The 9,581-nt window shown below is 33.0% G+C and overlaps 1 non-coding gene across 1 annotated transcript; it reads right to left on the bottom strand.

The window, feature by feature from the left end:
* Positions 1-9,509: 9,509 nt before the first annotated feature.
* Trnam-cau lies at positions 9,510-9,581 on the bottom strand. Its single transcript has one exon. It is a non-coding gene; the product is annotated as a tRNA-Met (tRNA).

Here is a 9,581-nt window from a genome sequence, read left to right as displayed (position 1 = left end):
TCAAAATATTATAGGCAACAACACCATAATAAAACTTGACCACCTATATTATTTATCTGTGTTGTATTTAGTGAAATTATATTGATTTGTATTGCAAATGAGTTTGAAATTAAAACTTATGGTATAGCCAGTTTACAATAAATGGTTTTGCAAACTTTATGTTGTAAGGACTTAATTATAGCGACATGGGAATTTATTACACAACCTCATGATTCCTGCGTCATTGAAAATATAGAAAAAAATATTAATAGTGTCGCTTTTAATGTTAGTATCAGTTATTTATTGTTACTGTTAGATCACCAGTGTCGCTGCGTGCAATGGTTTCTATGCTCATCACATTTGGACTATTTAAGTATTTCGATTGTTGCAGTACGAAGTTTGCCGGATCAGCTAGTTTATAATAATTATATCATTTACAGCATGTATTTTATGCGTGAAGAGTTTCTATTAAATAGCATTCTCTAAGTCACGGTTAGGGAACCAGCTTAAAGCATTCGAATACGAGTTACATTTTTAGAGGCTATTTCTAGACTCTTTCTTATTCCATGCCTTTTCTAATATAACCTGCGTCGAGAGGCGACTGACAATGTTCGGATAAAACGATACAGCGGCTAATCCTTTGTAGCGTCAGACCCTTGTTGGAAGAATTTTATATATCACCAGCTACCCGTGCCCGCTTAAAGATTAGGTTAAATAAAGATTTTACTTCGTAGTAAGAAATTACGTATTTATTGACATAAAATGTTATGGTTATGAGAAATATTATTTTTTATTACATATGAGTGATTAGGGTTGTCCTAATGGTATGTTATACATCAATAATGTGATTGAAATTAAAAAAAAAAATGTTTAAGAATATTTGCGAATTAAATGATATTAATAATTTCTTAGGTGATGAAACAAGGCAATAAAATGACCCAAAAAATGTATAGCAAAAAAAAAATTAGTTACTTTGAGTTCCTTTTACCAGTTCCTCTCACGACTTTTTTCTTCCGAAAAAGTGGTACATTTTTTTTACAATCAATAAGTAACTTATACTCAATACATATATTCAGGTTTTGATTTTGATTCAGGTAAATATAACAATGAAATATCTAAACAGAATTGGAATTTGAAATTTTCAATTCATTTCTCTTCAAATTAATCTCTTCGTTTATTGATTGTTTGTGTTGTATTTTTCGTAATTACTCCATTTGATATTTTTTTAGTATAATATAAATACGGGGAATCCATTTTATTTTTATCGTACCACATTATTGCATTGGTGAGTTATTAATTGATTATAATGATACAATATTTTCTGAAAAAAGTATTATTACCATCAGATTACATTTAGGAAACCAGTTTTTATAAAAAACGAGCTTAATGCTAAAAGCATTCTCGACATGAATACATCAAATTATCAAATCCATTACATCCAATTAATTGAAGGTTTTTTTTGGAAAAATAAAAGTATATTCATAGTCCTTTTTCATCGTATCTTTTCATGAAACATTTAAAAAAGGGTTACCATTCGATAAAATATATTGAAAAAACACATAACAGTTAAGAATATTCGATAAAATGTGTTCGTAAACGATTAGGAATCGTGAAACGCGTATATAACAATGTCAGTGTATGTAATGTGTTTATCAGATAATCCTTCGTGTCACAGCGGCTGAATCTCCTTCAATCACAAGGGATTACGTAATATTAATAATTTATACTCTGACTTGATAGCATTGAGAGCCTGCCTGAATAAACATAATAATAAATAACGTTTTTATTATATTGTTGTAATGTTTTTAGGCGGACGAGTATTTGGGCCACGTGCTGGTAAGTGGTCAAAATTAAATACTAAGATGTTATTTTATTTACTTAATTAATTTATTGTTGTCTTAAATTTTCGCGATTATTACACATTTAAATAAAACTAATTATAACGGATGAATCGCGTATATTAATTATTTTTTAAACATCCCGACGTTTCGAGCACTTTGCAGTGTTCGTGGTCACGGGTAGACTAAGATGACATTTGTCTATTTGAAGAACAAAGGAAATATTATTAACAACTACCGCCAACGATTTCTCAATTGATATCTTGAGTAACGTTCCGGTTGCACGCAGAAGGCACTAACTGTATCTTTAGGTCTTGCAGTCTGTTGGATTTTAGATTTTAAGTTTATAGGAAACCCACACACACCAACAAATACCTCAATGGTGACTCGCACCACCACCCTAGTCAGTTAGCTACCGTTGGCAAATCTTTGTTTCAGAGAGCCCACCATCTCTGCGATGCTGAACACCTAGAGGACGAGCTACGTCAGGTCAAGCTTGCACTCCATCAGAACAAGCTGCCCGTGCCTCGCCAGCATCGCAGAAGCCGTATCAAGCCACCCACAGTTGAGCGACAACCTGCATTTCTACCATATGTGAAAGGAGTTACAGACAGGATTGGCAACATCTTGAAGCGAGCTTCGATTAAAACCGTTTACAAGCCTCATAAGAAAGTGAGCCAGTTCTTGAGACCTATCAAGAGTAATATCCCTTTACAAACTGCAGGAGTATATAAACTCGAATGTGAGTGTGGTTTATCTTACATAGGCCAAACAAAGAGAAGCATCGGTACCAGGGTCAAGGAACATATAGGAGATGTCAAAAATAGGCGTTCTTCAAAGTCTGCAGTCTGTGAACATGCTCTGGATAAACCTAACCATTTTATCCGATTTGATAAACCACAGATCCTCGCTAGAGAACACAGATTCATTCCTAGAATGATACGCGAGGCTATTGAAATTCAAAAACATCCGAACTTCAATAGAGAAGATGGTTGGAGACTTTCTAACACCTGGGATCCACTTATTAAAAATTTAAAATCCCAAATCCAACAGACTGCAAGACCTAAAGATACAGTTAGTGCCTTCTGCGTGCAACCGGAACGTTACTCAAGATATCAATTGAGAAATCGTTGGCGGTAGTTGTTAATAATATTTCCTTTGTTCTTCAAATAGACAAATGTCATCTTAGTCTACCCGTGACCACGAACACTGCAAAGTGCTCGAAACGTCGGGATGTTTAAAAAATAATAAATATACGCGATTCATCCGTTATAATTAGTTTTATTTAATTAATTTAATTGGGAAATAGAAATCACTGGGTAGATACTAGAGACATAACAACTTAGTACCAAAGTTTGGTGGTATGTTGAAGATGTAAGATATGATTAAATATTTTTATGAAACTAAATTTTATTGCAGTTACGGTGGTGACCACTTACCGCCAGCTTAGCGTGAGCGTGGTTTGTTTGCTTATCCACTTATCTCTTTTAAAGATTTTAAGAAGAAGAAAAAATATGTAATTTTTATTGGTTATATAGAGTTTATGATCAGTGGGTACCTGTCCAAAAAGCATTTACCTACACCGAATATTATGATAGAAAAAGATGGGTTCCGCAGTAGCATCCACTTTAAGATTAGACTATTAATGTGATAAAATCGCATAATATGTAAAATAATATAACTTAATTATATAAAAATATAATAAAAAAGGACCTGTATACTTGTATATACATTCACTTTGTTTAAAATATTTCTGTCAGACAATGTTTTAATGGATTAAACCTACCGCATGTGAAATATTTAGCATTTACTAGAAATTGATGAAAGCTTTAAAGAGCCCCTCGTGTTCCGTCACTCTAAGCCCCCTTATAGCCTTTTAGGCAGATACATACAACGGACTAAGGAATTTTCAATTTCACCACATACACCTTTGTAACATACTCTTGTACAAGCTTTATACCTATAATAAAATTGTTGTGGGGAATCAAATGTACGCCTTTGTTTATAACATAAATATAGATGTACTAGCTGGTACCCGTGGCTCTGCTCGAGCTCTCTGACTCTGCTGCTGCTGCTACATATTTCACCCCTTTAGGGATGGAAATACTCTTCAGTGGGCGTCATGATATGATAATTTATAAGTGTTGATCAACAACCTAAGATATAAGTTTTATGCTTGTTCTTAAAATGACAATAATTTTATATAATTTTGTTGGTAGGGCTGTGTGCAAGACTGTTTGGGTACTTGGTACTGTTGTGTTCCGGTTTGAAGGGTGAGTAAGCCAGTGTAACAACAGGCACAAGGGACGTAACATCTTAGTTCCTAAGGTTGGTGGCGCATTGGCGATAAAAGGATTGGTTAATGTTTCTTACAGCGCCATTATCTTCGGGCGGTGGTGACCACTTACCATCAGGTGGCCCAATATACTCGAGCCAGACAGACAGACAGATAGAGTTACTTTAACATTTATAATATTCGTATGGAAATCGAAAATCAATATATATTATTGATTTTCGTGTAGGCAACGTCTGTACTGTAATAAATAATCAATATTTGGCTTTTGATGAGCTTGACATCTAGTGACCTGCCTCGAGGAAAAGACTGAGTTGTATGATGTGATGGCAATATATATTATCGTCAGTCCTATATATATTATTATAATTATAATAAGATAAGAATACATTTTATTAATGAAATGTTTTTTTCTTAATTTATTTTATTCCATATCCAATTAATTTATATTGGTTAACTTGAATTTAATACGGCTTACTTGCTAGGAGTCTCGTAATGGTTACATAATTATTATTTTTTATGTTTCTTTTGTGAACAGTACAAGTTAAAAGATTAACCCAAAAAGGAGATACACATTATACTTTAATCGAATTAAATACCACATACAAGTATTAGCTGTGTCCAAATGTATATGAAATATGCTTTTTCTTTTTTCGATATAACTTTCTTTACATTTTGTTTGTATATTAAGTATAGTTTCATATAAATCATTATTGCTTGCGTAAATGGTTTGGTATTATCAAAGTACATTGCAATGTGAACACAATAGTCTAAATAGCTTACAAAATATATATATGCCTTGGAAATAAACCAATATTATATACTCGTATATATTTAAGACGAAATGGCCCAATGTTTTGAATACGTGATTTTTAACCAATGATTGTGGGTTAAAACCACGCAAGTATCGCTGAAATTTCACGGATTTAATTTGTTTGTATAATTCATCTCGTACTCCGTGAAATAAACAACAGTGTAACTACAGGTACAAGGGACATAACATCTTAGTTCCTAAGGTTAGTGGCACATTGACGATGTAAGGAATAGTTAATATTCCGTACAGCGTCATTGTCTATGGGCGATGGTGATCACTTGCCACAACCTATACCATAAAAAAAAACGCCGTATAGCGTGTCCGCCAACCGTCATCAGAGTGATGTGGAGGCGCGTTATATGGCAGATATCCTGATATTCAAATAAGGTCTCAAAAAAACTTCTACACAAAAGAAGTCGAAGAACACATATATATTATATTCCGATGTGATTTTTTCGTAAGCGCAGCAGTGACTATTAGTGAGGTGTAGTTAGTGAGCTATATTCAATCATAGAATTATATAAATGTAATAGATTCTTTTTGATTTCAGATATTTTTATAAATAAGTGTAAAAAATAATAATCTTGAATTTTACATTGGATTATGAATTTTAATTGTAAAACGGTAGGATGTATTTTAATTTCGGTTTCAAGAAGAGAAAAATATGAGCATTGTAAACTGAAGCTGTGATTTAAATATATTTATAATATGAAGATCTTTGTTTATCATGTTGGCTTTCCAGATAAATAAATATTTTTAATGACCATAATGTGTCGCTGTAATTTTGAAACTGGGCAACATTATAAAAAAAAGTAAACATTGGCGGGAAAATTAAGATTATTTTCTGGATGTCTGGAACCATAAGCATTCTAACTTTATCTTACATTTTTTTAATAACATTATATATAAGTTTATATTTAAAATATCGGCTCGTAGTCCATACACAATCTTCACCACGTGCCAAGTTTTATTTTCCAATTTCGCGCGTTTCCGATGTGTCACTCGATATGACAGATGCATAAAATACACAGACTTTTTATAATATAGGTATTTATTTGTCAACACATCTTTCTTCATCATATCTAGCCGAACAAATGGCTTATTCAAATTTAATTATAAGCTTCATTTTGAGTTAAAAAAAACCATATTATTAAAATAAATATTACAATGTTAAAGGAAAGAATCAACTGAGACACTAAAATGTTTATAGAATATAATTTCGTGATTTATTTAAGCAATGAAGAATACGGTAACAGATATTATAGACCTGTGTTCACTACAATAATCTTAGGCTATTACTGTGTTTATTTATATCGTCACACAAATAAAAATCGTGATATAATCTCATTGAGCTCAAGTTTTCCTGCTGTTAGTTAAAAGGAAAGTTGTGAGCGTCTGTTCTCGCAGAACTTTCAGTGGGTCACCGTAGCGCGTGTGTTGGAAAATTGAGTCACTTAGAAATTCGTACAGAAAACTTTTAACTTCTCTTTGAGTTTTATCTTTTTGTTTACGCAATAATTTTCGTTTATGAGGTTGTAGAGTTTAGGCTAATTTGCTTGTAATAGAATCCAACAATGACATATAATACGGGTTATTTAATAGATTATTATTTTATGATGTAGTTAGGTGGATGCTTATGGAGTTTTAGCTGGAAGCTAATGGGCCATCTGATGCAAAGCCGTCATCACCTCCAATATACAACGGCGTTTTAAGAAATATTAACCATTCCTTACATCGGTATTCCACCACCAATTGCACTATACCACATATTGGTACACCAAGGATGGCAACTAAGATGCTATGACCCTCACATAGTTGATTATAGTTATAAATATAAATAATTGGACTATATCACATGTTATGGAAAATTAGAAGTAACGACGGTACCACAAACTAGGGTTGATGAGGAACTGATTATGAGGAAGAGGAGAAGGAAGAGGATTTGTCACGCGCAAATTTAGAGGATGCGGATGAGGATGAGGATATTTTTCCAGAAAGAGGATGCGGATGAGGAAGCTGTAGAGAAAATATTTTATTAATCAAAATAAAGAAATACTAATAAATAATCCAAATTAATTATAGGGAGGTAATTTTTTATAAAAAAATAATTTGGTCGCTCTTTCCCTGACAATTGGTTTCTTAGCTCATCATATACTAATCCAGCATTGAAAAAACATCGTTCACTGGCCATACTTGATTGAGGAGAGGATATGTATTTCCGTACAGCTCCCTAAAGCTGCCAAATATTTCGGATCATTTTTCCACCATAGAAGACTGTGTTCATGCAATATGCAATTCGTTTTTCTTTAGTGTCGTTATTTAATAGTAACTTTAGTACCACGCACTTATAATCTATTCGTAAACTTTCATTTTCATTGTCACTATTTGGTTCAGAGGCTAGCATTTCGGCTAACATTGAATCTTACCCATGGAAGCAGTGGCTGTCGGGTAGGATGTGTCTACTACAGCTCCAGATTCCTCATAAATTACTCTTAAATTTTGAGGAAGTGATAGCGGAAGAGGATTTTTAATTTTTATTTATGAGGATGCGAATGATTAAGGAACCCAAAATATTGCGGTACTTTCGCATTATTACCACAAACACCCAGACCCAAGACAACATAGAAAACTAATGAACCTTTTCTACATCCTCTCGGCCGGGAATCGAACATGGACCTCGGAGGGGTGTACACATGAAAACCAGTGTATATACCATCCGACCAAGAAGATCGTCGTAATTTGATTTCGTTATCGTCGTCATAAATAATTCAGTATATCTTATATAAAAACAAAGCGATATACAAAAACAACAAATAGCCATTTATATAATTAAAGTGTTCATTAACTTAAGACGTCGGGCCGTCGATTAAAAGGGATCGTAGAAAATTTAAAAAGTCATCCAATCGACTGACTCTCCTAATTGTGTTTACGACTCCTTGACAACTTTTTCTATCAAAAGTTACGCCACTTTACCGTTACGAGAGTATTTAATTTCCCGGCGATAGTGACATCGCACTCAATTTGCAATTTATTTTTAATTCAAATGGCAGCACTGGACGGGAGGGTTTTGCGACGCTCGAAAAGTTTTTTTTTAAATGTTGCAGCTATTCGTGACACATTTGTATGTGGTTACTTTATTTTGAATGCTGAATGAATGCTCATTAAATAATATACTGGTCAACAGTTAAAGTATATAATATAGTTAATTATATTTGGTAAAGTTGCAAGAGATTGTTATATAAGGAATAACTATTTATTCTTTACGACAGTGTATTTCGGCTGTGGTGATCGTGAGTAATAGGTTTTCCACACCTCAAATCAAATCAATATACATTTAATGTACAGTAATAAGCACATACTTTAGTCACGTCAAAGATAAGAGGCGGCCTTATTTTTTACCATCTCTTTCAGACAACCTAGACTTAAAACTCAAGGAAACATTTATTATAATTCTTGAAGTAGTCTTAATTTTTTTTATGTGATAGGTGGCAAACGAGCGGGTGTCTCACCTGATGGAAAGTGACTACCACCGCCCATGGACATCTGCAGCACCAAGGGGCTAGCAGGTGCGTTGCCGGCCTCTGAGGAAGGAGTACGCTCTTTTCTTGAAGATTCCCATGTCGTATCGGTTCGGAAAAACCGCCGGCGAAAGCTGGTACAAAGTGGTTGTGCGAGGCAGAAAATGTCTAAGAAATCGCGCTGTTGTGGATTTTCGGGCATCAAGGTGGAGCGGGTGAAACTTCGAATTTTTACGAGAAGTTCGAAGGTTCAGCAACCGTGAATAATCCGAACAATTCTTCGGAACATTCCCCGTGAAAAAATCGATAGATTATATTAAGTTTTTATTTAAAAATTTAAATCTAATACAATAAAATCATCAAAATAGAATAAATATAAAACAATAATATCATTGCATATCGAGCTAGAACGATGTTCTTTCGACAAAATTCATCATGACAAGCAATATGCATAAATAACAACACTTCCGATTCATTTCCATTTGAAGATAATAATATATTTTATATTAATAATTATAAAAGGAAATAAAATATATAACAATAAGATCCATTTCGTAAGACGGTCTATATTTTTGTAATACTCACATACGTCGTGACGATGAATATTTTACTGTTATCGATTTATTTCTCATTCGCCAACTGTCTGGAGTTTAACTTGCGATATCGAACTTTATTCCAATGATTTTATGATAAGATATATTTCTTAAGAACTATTGCTATTACGCGCGTAAGAAATTCTGCTGCTTCAGCATAAATGATGCTTTACTTTTATTGTTTTTGACTTTTATTTGGCTTAACAATAAAATATAAATAGTTTAGTTATTAATAATTATAAAATGATAAATATTTTTTTACTTCTAATATAATACTGACAAATTAAAACAATTATAATTTAATTTACAATTTTTTTTTACAAGCATTAGAACAAAAAAAGATTACGTACGTAATCATAACACGAAAGTATAATTCAGTAATGGTTAGTTTTTTATAGTGAAATTATTAATCTATAATATAGTAAAATGAATAGAAATATAATTTATGCACCATATTACAAGAATGAAAAATTATAGCAGAGCGTGGTTTCGATCCACGGACCTCTGGGTTATGGGCCCAGCACGCTTCCACTGCGCCACTCTGCT

The sequence above is a fragment of the Vanessa cardui genome, chromosome 4 (genome assembly GCF_905220365.1).
Source record: "Vanessa cardui chromosome 4, ilVanCard2.1, whole genome shotgun sequence".
NCBI lineage: Eukaryota > Metazoa > Arthropoda > Insecta > Lepidoptera > Nymphalidae > Vanessa > Vanessa cardui.
This window is presented reverse-complemented; position numbering and strand designations above follow the sequence as displayed.